This window comes from Eubalaena glacialis, chromosome 15 (assembly GCF_028564815.1).
Source record: "Eubalaena glacialis isolate mEubGla1 chromosome 15, mEubGla1.1.hap2.+ XY, whole genome shotgun sequence".
Lineage (NCBI taxonomy): Eukaryota > Metazoa > Chordata > Mammalia > Artiodactyla > Balaenidae > Eubalaena > Eubalaena glacialis.
The window spans coordinates 8,986,040-9,001,974 of record NC_083730.1 but is presented as its reverse complement, the minus strand read 5'-3'; the positions used below and the strand labels follow the sequence as shown (position 1 = coordinate 9,001,974).

Genomic DNA, 15,935 nt, shown 5'->3' with positions numbered 1-15,935 from the left:
AAAAATGCTGCTGAACATCAAAAATAAAGTATCAGTGTACATGTGATCTAAAATGCTGTGAAATGATATTGGCCCAACACTGTATCTGAATGTCTGAATGTTATAAAGACAAATTGACTAAAAAACCACCTGGACACACCCCTACCCTCACCCCATATAAGGAACAAGTTCGCCCCCCACTCAGGAAGCGAGCAAGAAAGAGAACCTGTTTGTTCTTGTTCCCCCCTGCTGCAGCAGGAGCCCCAATAAAGCCTTGCCTGAAAAAAAAAAAACCCACCTTATAGCTGATACATCTTACTGTAAATAAATACTTACTAAAAGTTTGATCAGCTGCTGGATCTCATGTGTTAAGATATTATCAGGAATAATGGCATTCAAAATTTGTTACATGTAGTTCCTGGTTGAATTCACATGGCTGTTGGCAATTAGCAGTAGGCAGAATTACTTCACTTTGGTTATAGTTAATTCATTTCTTAGGTGTGCCGAGTAAAATGGTGGAAACATCTAGTTTCCGCTCCCACCACCACCACCAACGACAAATTAATTTTCACAGATTGTACACTCTGTTTTCTTTGTCTTGTTGGTAAAGGAGGAATTATCATCCTTAGAGATAGGAGGGGAGATTGAATTATTTGTACTTTATAGAACATTAGTGCATTAAAAGTGGGAAATCATAAATTATTTATTATGTAGCAGGTAATTCTGGAAGATGTCTTAGATACAAATGTGTAAGAACAATTCAGGAAATGGAATTAAGTTAGTGAAAAATATAGGTAGGGAGGAAAGTAATTTGTGCTAGAGGGTTTCTTCCTTATAAAATTCTGTAAAGAATGAATTCACACCTCAGTATGTTTTATATCAGATGAACATAGTGCAATGGAAAATGCATAGATTTCAGAATAAAAGTGGCTCCATCACTTACTGATTACTTTATTCTGGTCAACTCCTTAAGCCTCTCTGAATCTCAGTTTACAAATTGTCATAAGGGAAGTAAGAGTAATACTAGTTATCACACAGGATTTTTGAAAAGATTACGTATTGCAGGGGAAAAATTGTCAGAGGCAGAGTGCTTTACTGTTGGGAATTAGCTAAGATATTCAGGAGAATTTGCCCTTCCTGAGATTAGCTCTTCCCTTGTCACCTCTTCTATGAGTCATGTAAGGGGTGTTGGGGTGAAGGAGGATATATAGAGACATCCGTGATGAGAAAGACTGAACTGTTGAAAACATCGCTTCCTAACAGTGAAGTCAAAGGGGAAAAAATGATGGCTCATATATCTTTTGTTTTCTAAGATGAACCAAACCAGCAGGATAGGTACCAGTGTTCCTTGGCCCTGAGATCTGAGAAGCATCTTTGATTAAGCATCGCACACTATGTCATGTACAAGCTTATTTAGGACTTAGAGACAAATGCAGAGGAAGGCACATATGGTTGTTAATACTCTCCTCAAAAGTTGACGGCATTGTCTTAGATCATCATTTGCGGGATACATTGGGAGCCATAGCAATATAGGATCTCTGATATACAACTTTTTTAGTTTGGTGTAGTAGAAAGTTCTGAGACTCATTTGAGTAAGCTATTTCACATCTATAGAGCTCAATTATGTATCTTAAATTAAGATACAAACATTTTGCCCACCTAAAGGCACTTTTCCATAAGATATTCAAGCACCATGATATATAATTTTTGCTATTTTGAAATTCTGAGTGAAGCACTTAATGCTGAAAGCAAATGTAGACATGAATTGCCTATGTCTTTTACTCTGTGCACTTGAATGTTATATTCGATTGAATTAAATTTCAGAAAGAAGGCTTTGTTCAAAAGAAAACAAATATTGGGACAAATTCTTATAGAAACAGTGAGCTTGTGTGCGTGTGTTGTATATATGAGTCTATGTGTTCATTTAAATTTTAAATTAGGATAGAAGCTACCTCCTTTCTTTGGAAAAGAAGACATAACCAGTCTGTTGTCATTGTTTTGTTTTTTATACTGGTTATGTTTAGGTCTTAAAATCATATCATAACTTTTTATGTTTGCATAAAAGTCATTGGGTGATTATACCATAATTTAATTAAAATATAATCTATTTTTAAAAATCTGTTTAGTTTTATTGTTACATATATAATCAATATTGCAGTAAACATGCATGTCCACGTGCATCTTTAAACATTTAAAAATGGCTTAGGGTAAATTCCTAGAAATGGTATGGCTTTTTCAAGAGAATGTTTATTTTTTCAGTATTTTATACACACTGCCAGATTGTCCATTAGAAAAATTATATCAATTTACATTCTCACTCACCTGCAATGTATAAACATGCTCATTCTATAGCCAATAGTATATATTATTGTTTTTTAAATTTTCCTAGCTGATAGGCCAAAAAGATCATTTTAATTTGTATTTTATTGATCTAAACATACACTTCTAGTTGTTTGCTCATTTTTATTGGTATAAGGTTTATTATAATAGCTACCAATTACTGAGAACTTACTGTGTACATCACACATATATTGCTGAGCCATTGAAATATAAAATCTTATTTAATATTTTAACACTCTTATGATCTGTGTATTCTTAGCTACTTTTAATGGAAAGAATCTTAGAAAACTTACCTTGATCAAGGGTACAACAAACGTTGTGCTCAAGGGTACATCAAATGTTATATAGATAATCTTTTACCTATGTTCTTATTTAGTTCCAATTTCTCAGAGGCACACACTCAGGTCAGATTGTTCAGCAGGTTAGGATCTTACCAAAGGCCACCAGCCCATGAGTTACATCCTGAAGCCACATGTTACCAGCAGTCAGTATCTGACATTGCTACCCCAGTCTGTCCTCATTCTGTGGGTTTACTGAAGCAACAACTCTGGAAATACAATAGATTTTAATTGTTGGAATTAAAAAATAGTATATTCATATCAAACATCATGATTTTCTAACCATTGATGATCCCCATATGTCATGGGCATCTTTTTAAAACTGTTACTAACACCCACCAATTTGCTAATAGTATTGTTTGCACTTGAGGAGTGGGCTTTACTTATCTCTTAATCTGCCCAGTCTCTTTCAGAAATAGTTTGATGATGATCTTCCCATTTTGGAAATCTGATTGGTCAAAGAAATTCAAAATGCAGTCTTGATAAAAAGGCCCCAGAGTATTTAAATAATTGACTCTTCTGGACAATGTGTGATGAGGTGAATTCTCTGAGCAGGAAGTCACTTGGTAAATGAATATATCTTAACATATGCATATATGCATATGCGTAACGGATGCATTTGATCTTTTCTCCACATTTAAGATCAAGACCCCTTGAACTAGAAATGAGAGTTTATTTAGAATGGAAATGAACTGGCATTCTGAGTGAAGAAATTGTTACCTTTTTCTACAACCTGGCTGCTGTTTGAAAGCAAACTCATAATCAGGAAACACTCACATTACTTTTTTTAGGCCAAACTTTTTGGGATAAACATTTTCCAAGGGAAAATAATTAGTTTATCTTGTATTATTCCAAAAACATATCACTTACATTTCAGTTTCAAATTTTGGGGAATTTTGATTTCGTATTTCTTTTCTGTGGTTTGTTCTTTTCTCTTCTCACCTATTCACACATTTATATCCTATTCCTATTCCACTTTGGAAAGATTAAGTAGACATACTTTTCCCTACTTAATTCAATAAATCAAATAAAAGCTCTGAACATTATATGTAAAGCAAACATAAAGGACTCAAAGTTGAAGAGAAAAGGCATTTAGCTATGTATCTTGGGACCTAAGAAATTACATGGAGGAGTTTCCTGGATTTTCTTTTCTCTGTATATATGCCAGAATTGGAGCTGAAGAAGCTAGCAGCCTGGAAATAACAACAGGCACAGATAAAAACAAAACCAAAAACAAAATGCAACCGAAGTCTGCTTGCTCTAGTTAAAGGACTAGGGAATGGTCAGCTTAGCAAGACAGGAAACCACTAGACAATAATTGTTCTAATCCACCAAATAGTACAGAAAACAGTGGTGCCACACTCAACTCCTGTTAGTAAAGATGAATAGGGAGCCTACACTTCCACCCTCACAAGACAGTAGAAAGTTGCCCAATCCTTCCTTCTGGAGTGTTGGCATAGAAGGCTGAGCTGGAACCAGGGTTTCATCCCTTCTGGGCAGCAGTGAGACCCCCAGAGCTTGTGGTGTCAGTGAAAACCATGTAGGGGGCCTGTACTTTCACCTCCACCCTCTCCCAGCTACAGAGGTCTAGTGGATAGCTGGAGCACCCATCCCCATCCAGCAGTAACTAGGAGAATCCCCAGTCGGGTACCAATGGAGGTTTGGTGGGGCCTGGACTTCTACCTTCACCTGGAAGTAATGAGTCCATGCTGCTGCTTTACCTTCCAGAATGGTGCATCAGAGGAACCTGTCTAACACAGAATGTTTAGATGAGAACCAGAGTCTCATAAGATAATACCCAAAATGTCCAGGACACAATTGAATATTACTCATCATATCAAGAACCAAAATATCTCAGAATGAATGAAAGAAGACAATCAACAAATGCCAACACTGCAAAGACAGAGATGTTTCCATTTCTTGGCGAGAATTTTAAAGTGGCCATCATAAAAATGCTTTAATCAGCAATCATGACCATGCTTGAAACAAATGAAAAAAATAGAAATCCTCAGTAAATAAATAGAAAGTCTCAGCAGAGAAATAGAAAATACAAAGAAGAAACAAATGGAAAAGTTAGAAAGGAAAAACACAATAACCAAAATTTTTAAAAATTATGAATGGAAGGGACAGAAGAAAGAATCAGTGAACTTGAAGACAGAGCAATAGAAATTACCCAGTCCGAATGACAAAAAGAAAATAGTCTGAAAGAAAACAAAGCCTTTGCTAACAGGGATTGAGGTAGGGGCCTGTGGGATGCTAACAAAGATCAAACACTTATGTCACTGGAGGCCAGTTTGAGAGGAGAAATTATGAGGGGTCGAATATTACTCAAAGAAATAGAGTGAAAATTTTCCAAATTTAGGAAAAGGGTCAAATCTATAGTCAAGATGCTTAGTAAACCCCAATCAGCATAACCTCAAATATATCCACATCCAGATACTTAGTCAAACTTATGGAGAACTAAGAAATAATCATCTTGACAGCACCAAGAAGGAAATTACACCTGACCTACAGGGAAAAAAAAATCCAAATGACAGTGAAAATTTCATCAGAAACCATGGAGACCAGAAAGAAGTGGCACACTTTTGTCCAAGTTCTAAAAGAATTGTCAACTCAAAATGCTATATCCAGTGAAAATACCTTTTAGGACATTCTCAGATGAAAGAAAACCAAGATAATTTGTCTCAAGTAAATAAGCACATGAAAAGGTGTCAACACATTAGTCATCAAGGAAGTGCAAATTAAAACCACAGTGAGATAAAACTACATATTTATCAGAATGGCTAAAATAAAAATTAGTGACAACAGCAATGCTGGTGAGAATGCAGAGCTACTCGATCACCCAACTCACTACAGGAGATGTAAATGATAACAATCACATTGGGAAACAGTTTGGTGTGTTCCCAAATAACAACTATCATGTGACCAGGAAATTGTACTCCTGCGCATTTCTCTCAAAGAAATGAAAACTTATATCCACACAAAACTTATACATGAATCTTTAAAGTAGTTTTGTTTATAAATGCCAAAACTTGGATACAACAATGATACCTTCAATGGGTAAATAATTAAAAGCCATTACAGCTATACCTTGGGATAAACTCCTCAGCAATAAAACAGAATGAATTCTTGATCTATGCAGCAATCTGGGTGCATCTGTGGAGAAGCACGTTGAATGAAAAATATCAATCTCAAAAGACAATATAGCCCATGATTCCATTTATATTACAGTATTGAAATGACAAAACTTTAGAAATGGAGAGAATATTAGTGGTTGCCGGGGATGAAGGCATGATGGGAAGGGAGTGTGTGTGGCTATTAAATGGCAACATAATGCATCCTTGTGATGGAAATGGTCTGTATTTTGACTATGTTATAGTTGACATCTAGTTATTATACTGTACTATAGAGTTACAAGATGTTATCATTAGGGAAAGCCAGATAAAGTACACATGGGATTTATTTTGATCATTTCTTACAGCTGCTTAAGAATGTACAATTATCTCAAAATAAAAATTCAATTAAAAAATCCCAATCTTCTCTCAATATGTATGACAAGTTCCACCCTTTCTACATACTCCTCTGAAAATATGTATCCCTCATTTTATTTCCATTTTTGGGATCCGAGAGACCTGGGTCCAAGTTCTTAACCTGGCACTGACTTGCTGTCTGACTTCCTACTAACTACATGGATTTTCTAAGTCTGTTTGATTATCTGCAAAATAGTATTTCAGTAACAACTCATCTAAAGGATTAATTCATCCATATATGGAAAGTACTAAAAATTATACATTATGTGTATGTAGTAGGTATGCAAGAAATACATGTTTTCTCCCTTGTCATTCAAATTTCATTTAGTACATCCTATATTGGAATGACAATCCAGATTTTTAGATATTAGTAACATTGTAGATAATTCTGTGATATCCCATAGAAAACTTCAGAATACTTCTATATATGTGTGTTCTTCCTCTCCTCAACTGTAAGCTTTTTGGAGTTTAAGGGTACTGTCTTACAGCAACTGCACTGAGCACAGTTTCTGGTGCCAAATAGGTTTCCAATAAATGTTTGACAGGGGGAAATGCATCTTTTAATGTGAATAATCTAGCTCCAAAATTAGTCTGTAAATCTTCCAAAGGAGTAGAATACATTTTCCCATTCCTGAATCACCAAGTGTCTTGCATATATCTCTTCACACATTGACAGTTAAGGCAAGTCTTTAATGATTATATGGACAAAGACCATGAAAGTCTTGAGCAGGAAAGAACCTAGAAGGTACAGTCTAGTCCTTCATTTCACAGATTCTCTTCCTCACGTTAGCGAATTACCCACAATGGGCTCTTCCAGCTCTAGATGTGTCCCCATCCCCATGCCGTTGACACTCATTGTCTTTGATACTTCATTAGGATTAAAATCTTTCCACATAATATGAGAGAATGCTCTTTAAATGATTTCTTTTTCTTCCTAATCCTGACTGCAATATGATATAAATTGAAGGAACAAAGTATATTCATTTTTTCTCTCTTTCAGAACGTCTCTATTTATTTACTTTTAAAATGCTGCTTCCCAATTAAGGAAAAAAGACCCAGATGGGTAACATGTTAAATTTAACTTGTGATTATATAAGTAGTCCTCTTTATTTTGCTTATGCAAGATAAAACATAAACATTTTGTAACAAAATTTTTTCACACCCAGAAATTGTATCATTGTTGAGGTTTAAGGGAACTTTCCTCCATGTGTGTACCAACTGGATTCTCTCTGCATAGGCAAAATGATAGTGAAGTGAAAAACAAAGCAAGGCAACAAAATAAGTAATTTGTATGCTTATTCATTCATTGTCAATCATTTATTCAACAAACACTTCTACAGAGTCAACCATCTACAGAGTCCTTGGTACTGGAATTAAGCACTGAGGAGTTGATAGAGTGATAGCCACAGTGGAAAACAAACAAACAAACCAAGCAGTTAAACACAGTGTGTTATGTACTTTGATGGGTAATGTGTAGGGATCTATGTGAGTTCATAGAAAAGATGTCGAGGGTGAGATGTGAATGATGAACAGCATCTAACCCACATAAAGGGGAAAGGTAGAGGTAAGGACTGTAAATGATAAAGGGAGTAGCAGATGAGAAAGCTAGAGACCACAGTATTGCCAGGAAATAAATGTAATAAAAAGAATGCTCTGACCTGTAAAAGATTTAGAGCATTTCTGTTGAGTAGGAGAATATATTGAGAAGTCTTTTTTAAATACTGGGATATTGACAGTAAAGCAAAAAATTCCTCCTTTCGCTCTTATGCAACTATAGAATTATGCTGATATGGGGGGAATATTTTGATTACTAGAAGAGTAACACAGTCTAGTAGGGAGCAATTCATTACCAGGTTTTTTATTTCGGGTAAGGTGGGGGAAAATACAGAGGGCAGAAAAATGTTTTGTTCTCTGTTTAAAAAGAGAAAATGTTTTCAACGTGTTTTCTTAAATTACAAATTCAATTTTTAGTTCTGCAAATATTTTATAGTACCTACTGTGCTAGGATCTAGTAATTCAGTGGTGTCCAAAGTAGAAATGGGCCTGTCCTCAGAGAACTGCCCTCAATGAGAGACACAGGATTCATCAAAAATTGTACAGTTAATTGCATGTTTTCAGCTCTACGGGAGCTACATAACAGATGTGCATGATGGCGGGGGAGCTGACCTAGTTAGGAATTTTAGATTTAAAATTTTAAGTACCTGAGATTTATTTACTAACATAGTTAAATAGAATCTTCTTTATGAGAAGGCTGTTATATAACTAGAAATCCGGTGCCATAATAATTTAATTTTCTGAGATTGCCACAATAGGTGTTGATTTGAATTGATTTAAATCTCTTGTATCTCATACCTCTTATCGACTTTACATGTTCCAGCAAAGAGAGTTAGGTTACTGATAATACTGTGAATGTATCCGAAATGGTTATATAATTTGGAAAGAGGATACTGATGCTTGCAAGCAGGTTAATTTAGAAGTCTGTTAGTGGTATGGATTTAAGCATTCTGGCACACTCTGAGTTCATATTGATGAAACTCAGGAAACAGAATCTATAAAAAGATATTTGATATGAGTAAACCATTAGAGAAAAATAATATTCTGGGAAAAGTGAAAATCAAACTGTCACACATGGATATGCATCCTGGTCATTTACACAAATATAAGTCTAAATGGTCTAATTATCCAAGACGAAAACTGTCACTTGTCCTGGAGTTACGGAAAACTGATAAACACAAAATCAAATAATGGATGAAAGCTTGTGATCACTTTTCCAGGAAGTATTAAGTGCCTTGAGTAACAGGTTTTATTTTTTCAAAAAGGGTTTTAAATTATGTGGAGTAGAATAAAGTATTTAAACATCTTTGCTCGGGTATCTCAACAGCAATAGCTTTTCCCTGGTAACTAGGTCTTTGGAAAAGTTTTCTAGCTAAGTTAGATTGATGATTTAATTACAATCTGAGATTTAGTTTCTTTAACTGTATATTTCTTACTAACTCCTGTTGGATAGAAAACAGTCTACCAAAGATTGGGATGTGGGCGGTAATAGAAGAAACTGTGTTAATCAAAACTCTTAAATGTTGGTTTGTCTCAGAATCAGCCCACGTCTTCAGAAATCCCTGCATGTTTTGGTGCCAACCTAAAACTAACCAACCTCAAGGCACCTAGTGTTTCCTCAGTGTCTTCAGGTGACCTAAGGTCTCCACTGTGATGCCCTCTATGTCTCGTCCTCTTTGGGTCACACACATGCATTTGGGACTTTTCCTGGTCCTTTGGCCCATAAGCTCTGTACAATTCTTTCAAGATCCTGTTTACTGCTTTCCATGGTGGCAACGAGTGAACTTAGCAAATTCATATTAATATGCTATTTATATTTTTGTGGCATCATATCAATTATTCCTCTCAATGCTTCAAATTCAAAACTGCTTTGCTAAAAGTGTTATTACAGTATAGTTGCACTGAATCAGGATTCAAATCTCCAGTAAAGAGAAATATTGTTTTATGCTAGAGGAATTTGATTTAGAACTTTCCTATTGCCATCCTTAAAAATGCTTCCCTTAGAAAACATGTTTCCATATGAACTTCTGGGAACGTGTGCTTTAAACTAAATGAGCAGTCACACTCTCTTCTTCCACCGAAATCCCAGGTTAATATGAATATGGCATAAAAGGTGAAGCAGAGGCCTGTCAGTTTAGACGGTGGAGATCTTAGCCTCATCCTGCAGTAGGGCTTGGTTCATGGTAGTTGCCCTCAACAGGGCTGTTGGTTGAATGGATGAGGAGAAGGTAAGGTACATATCAAAAAGATGAGCACCTTCTGTTTCAACCATCTGTGAGGTTGAAAGAAAAAAAATCAAAATGGGAGGAAGGTATAACTGAGCATAACATACTCATTTGGAAAATGATTTGATGTGTTTTATATTTTACTATATTTGATGTGTTCAAAATACACTGGTTTCCTATGTGCCTATTAATACAGCTTGGTGGGTATAACTTTTTTTAAAAAGATTTATTTATTATTTATTTATTTTTGGCTGTGTCCGGTCTCAGTTGCAGCACGTGGGATCTTTCGTTGTGGCACTCGGGCTCTTCTTTGTGGTGCATGGGCTTCTCTCTAGTTGTGGCGCATGGGCTTCTCTCTAGTTGTGACGTGTGGGTTTTCTCCTCTCTAGTTGTGGGGCACAGGCTCCAGAGCGTGTGGGCTCTGTAGTTTGTGGCACATGGGCTCTAGTTGTGGCACCCGGGCTTTAATTGCCCCGCAGCATGTGGGATCTAAGTTCCCTGACCAGGGATCAAACCTGCGTCCTCTGCATTGCAAGGCGGATTCTTTACCACTGGACCACCAGGGAAGTCCCGAGTATAACGTTTTTAAGGGCCAAAAATATCCAGAAACTAGTGACTAGTTCTGTTCCTCCAGGTCTCAAATCCATTGTTAGTACTTCCCTCTGTAGGTGATGTGACTCCCCTTACAGGGAGTCCACCCTGATTGGTGTTCTCTCTTCTGCACAATTCCCATCTGACTCTGTGCCCACATGGTCTCCAGAGAATGCTCTGCTGCTCTTGGATATTTATTGTCCCTCTTGCATGTGAATCAAAGTTTCTATTACACTGTCTCTAAATTATATTTATGGAATAGATGATATTATTTCTTTCCATTTTTGAGTTTTGGAGGCTGTGTTGAGAAAGAGAGATTTAGTCTGTGGTTGTGTTCTAAACTGTGATCCCCAAAGGATACTATTTTTTGACCACAGGTGGGCATTTATTATAGCATTGATTACAGAAGATAACTTTAAGAAACTCATTTATTTGGATATTGGAAAACAGACATCTAAGTAATATAGGTTAAAGAAAGAAATTTAATGAAATTTCAGACTGAAGGACAAAAACGCTGAAATCTTGAGGGATGCTGCAAAACGCAGGGATACTTATAACGTCAATGACTGTATTAGGAAACAGTTATGTCTGCCGTGGGATAGTGCTTCTCAGATCTCAATTACAGGGAGTGTAATTAACCCAGAACCCCAGCTGCTGTACTCTGAAATCCAGGCAATGACACTGCACTTGCCATAGACTACTCCCAGCCAAAGACAAGCTTCCTTGTTTTGGGAGATGCAACCCTTCTCACCAGTGACTTTGACTCAAAAGCTACTCTGTGGTCTCACCTACCTTTCCCTGGAAGGCACTGATGTCTGAGATGATTGGACCCAACCTTCCTTCTTTCCTTGTCTCTCCATTACTCAGAGTCAATCCTGACCACAATCTGACTGTTCTCTGCCTTTCCTGACTCCCCTGCCCTGCATTATCTCTCATATGCATTCCCCGTAATAAATTCATTGCATTTAAAATGCCAATGGTAATAGTTGCTTCTTAAAGTACCCAGAATAACCCAATAACAAAGACAAAAAATTAGCAAGCTAGATTCTAGCAGAAAAAAAAGAAACAATGGATGTAGAAAGAGGGAAAATTAATATTAGGAATTAATAAAATACAAATATATATATATATATAATAGAGTTAGCAAAGCTAGAAGTTGGTTCTTTGAAAAAAGAAAGAATTCAGGCAGAATTAATTAAGAGCTATAATTAGAAAACACTAGTAATAAACAAGGGACACAGCTTTAGATAGAGCAGAGGATGCTAATAAAAATAAAATCTTACATGAGATGAATTATTGGCCAGAAAATATAACTTACCCAGTATGACTCTTGTAAAAATAGAACATCTGAATTGGTTTATAACATTAAATAAAGTAAATTAAAAATTAGTGAATTAAAACTCTTTTTGTAATAAAACTCCAGCATCATAATGCTTTATGGTTAAGTTCTACCATTCAAAGTAGATAACTCCAGTTTTATAGAACATCTTCTAGAAAAGAGAAAAAAGAGGAAAAACTTCCCAATTCTTCCCACTGTGTTAGTTTAATCCTTATACTGCATCTAGGCAAGGGTCATATAAGCAAGGAAGGTTATAATCAATTTCATACATAAGTATAATGGCAAAAATACTAACCAAATACAAGTAGTCTTAATCTTATGGTGAATAAAAAATTTGATTTGTCACAGGAATGCAAAGTATACTATAACATTAGATCACTTATTATATGTCAGCACATTAAACAGAGTACAAGAAAAAATCAATTATGTGGTTATCTACAAGTTCGCTTTCAGTTGCTACAACTCAATTCATGATTATAGGGAAAAACATTTTAGCGCACTAAGAATCAAAGTGAATTTTTAAACCTGATAGAGTAACAAAATTTTAGAGCAAATATTTTATTTAATGATGAACTATTAGAAGCATGGTATCACTTTTTATTGAACATTCTATATCAGATGCTAGGCAGTTCAACAAAAGAAGAAGAAGTTACAAGAACTGGAAAGATACAAAACTGTAATGATCACAGATGGTGCAATTATCTATTTAGACAACACCAAATAATCTAAAAAATATAATTCATAAGAGTTTAGAGACACCACTGGATATAAGACCAATTAATATGTATATACCAGCAAAAATTATATCTATAAATATATATGTATTATAAATAGAATAGCATTTGTGTAATGATTTGTGTAATGATTGGTAGACCAAAGAAACAGCAGAGTAAGAGCCCAGACTCAGAGCCACCCACATATGGACAGTTGATCTATCAACAGAGTTGTCATTGGAAGCCAGTGGTAAACAGAGTAGCCAGTAAAAAGCACTGACTTTAGATTAAAGATGAATGGAAGGAATTAACTTGCATTATAATATTTATCTTTTTAATGAACAATCTCAGTTTAATGCTTTAAAAGACTGTGTGATTCTGGCTTAATCAATAAGACAAACTAATTTTTTATTCTTTCACTACGTTTTTGAAAGAATTCATCAATATATCTCTTTTGTCAGATTTCCCTCCAAACATACTAAAAAAGCAACATTAAAACATAAAATTGTTACACTAAGTCATTTTTGATGTAAAGTGGTGATTTAGGGGGTTCTCATTAATACTTTTGGCACTATTTCATTTTTATCATCATCCTCTAGATTTAATTCACTCTACCATCTCCTTTTCTACTATTTCCCCCCTGTAAATCATGTACTGTGTACTTTTTTCTTCTTTACAGCTCACTGTTAATAATGAAAGTTAACTTTCTGTTTTATCTGAACCATCAGAGTACAATTAGTCAATATAACTTCTAATTAAAATGGTTGTTAATCCTTTAGAAAAAATAAATACATGGATTAACATGAAACATAATCTCAGTCGAGTGGAAAACCTTGCTTTAGGTGTTATCAGCAGTTTCATGTTATTTAGACACTGAGAGCTATCAGAATCTCTGAGAAGACCATCCCTGGGGCCAAGATAGTTCGTCTACTTTTAAAATTACTTTTAGGAGAGATTCTGGAATAAAGAGGGTCTACCCTTTACGGTTTGCTTAATTTCCTGATGCAGATCTTATTAAGCATTTTACATTTACATAGTTTTTCCCAGTAGTAGAGCACACTTGAGGTTGTAGTTAGTGAGTGGCAAAATTAATTCCTATTATATATATCATATATAAACCTCTGGTTCCTATTATCTCTGCAACAAGATCCACATTTTAAAACCTCTGTTGTGCTTCACTTCTCAAATTCGGTAAGTACTGCTTTTGTAAAGGTTCACGCCTTACTAAGTTTATAAGAAATCCACTGTAGCGTATAAAAGTTTGGCAGGAGAGTTGCAGGAAAGCATATTTCACTGTTCTTGTTTTATGTTAAAGCTTTTCTCTGACCGTTTTGGATACACTCATAAAACAGTTAAAATCATTTGGGATAATAGCAATGTGTTCATTCATATTTTTTATCTTAATAGTTACTAGGCTATATATAGACAATTATTATCTTCTGCATGGAAATGAGGAAAATATTTGCTTACGAAATTTTGTAATACCACTAAGAATTTTTGAGACTACCTGGCTGTTGCAAAATCAAGGGTCCAAAATGACCATTTAGAGGTTACTTGTGAAATTTATAAGTGTTCTCTACCAGGGCATCAGTAAAGCCTTTATGAATACATTTCTCTTGTCATTCTCTTGCTATAACATATACTGACTCATTTAGACATAGATGCATTGTCCTTTTTAAATTTGCATTGCTTTTGATTCATGTTCAATCTGAGATACAAGTTTTGGCCTCCTTTTTTATTAAAAAAAGTTAATTTGGACTTTATTAAAATTTACAACTTTTACTATGTGAAATATACTGCTAAGATAACTAAAACATAAGCCAAAAACTAGGAGGAAATATTTGCAAAACATATATCTGAGAAAAGATGAGTATCCAAAATATAAATAGTTTCTCTTTAAATGTTTTAAAATAAATTTATTTATTTTATTTTATTTTTGGCTGCATTGGGTCTTCGTTGCTGTGCGTGGGCTTTCTCTAGTTGTGGCGAGCAGGGGCTATTCTTTGTTGCGGTGCGCGGGCTTCTCATTGCGGTGGCTTCTCTTGTTGCGGAGCATGGGCTCTAGGAGCATGGGCTTCAGTAGTTGTGGCACACAGGCTCAGTAGTTGTGGCTCATGGGCTCTAGAGCTCAAGCTCAGTAGTTGTGGCCCATGGGCTTAGTTGCTCCGCGGTATGTGGGATCTTCCCAGACCAGGGTTCAAACCTGTGTCCCCTGCATTGGCAGGCGGATTCTTAACCACTGCACCACCAGGGAAGCCCTCTCTTTAAATTTTTTTTAAACTTTATTTTTTAAAGAAGTTTTAGGTTTACCACAAAATTGAGGAGAAGATACAGAGATTTCCCATATGCCCTCCACCATAGACGCTCCCATTTTCAACATCCCCTACAAAGTGGTACATTTGTTACAAATGATGAACCTACATTGACACAACATTAATGCCCAAAGTCCATAGTTTACATTAAGGTTCACTATTGGTATTGTACATTATATGGATTTGGACAAACGTATAATGATATGTATCTATCACTATAGTATCATACAGAGTATTTTCACTGCCCTAAAATTCCTCTGTGCTCCACCTATATATCCTTCCCTACTCTCACCTTTCCCCTTTCCTCCCTGCAACTTCTGGCAACCTCTAATATTTTTAATGTCTCTCTAACTTTGCCTTTTCCAGGATGTTATATAGTTAGAATCATACAGAATATAGCCTTTTCAGATGGCTTATTTCACTTAGTAATATGCATTTAAGCTTCTTCCATATCTTTTCATGGCTTGATAGTTAATATCCTTTTAGTGCTGAACAATATTCCATTGTGTGGACATACCACATTGTATCCATTCATCTACTGGAGGACATCTTGGTTGCTTCAAGTTTGGGCAATTATGAACAAAGCTGCCATAAACATCCGTGTGCAGGTTTTTATGTGGACATAAGTTTTCAACTCCTTTGGGTAAATAGCCAGGAGCACGATTACTAGATAGCATAGTAAGAATATGCTTAGTTTTGTTAAGAAACCACCAAACTGTTTCAACACAGCTGTGCTATTTTGCCTTCCCACTAGCAATGACTGAGAGTTCCTGTTGCTCCACATCTTCACCAGCATTTGGTGTTGTCAGTGTTCTGTATTTCAGCCATTCTAACAGCTGTGTAGTTGTATCTCATTTTTATTTATTTATTTATTTTTTTAAGTTTTTACAGGAAATATTTAGTTTTTAAATTTTTTAAAATTTTAAATTTTTAATAGATTTTTATTGGAGTATAATTGCTTCACAATACTATGTTAGTTTCTGTTGCACAACAAAGCGAATCAGCCATATGCAT

The 15,935-nt window shown here is 35.4% G+C and overlaps 1 protein-coding gene across 1 annotated transcript in view; it reads left to right on the top strand.

Annotated features, from left to right (window-relative positions):
* The window catches only part of CCDC102B (coiled-coil domain containing 102B), a 176,730-nt gene that overhangs the window by 29,306 nt on the left and 131,489 nt on the right, over window positions 1-15,935 (top strand). The window lies entirely within an intron of this gene.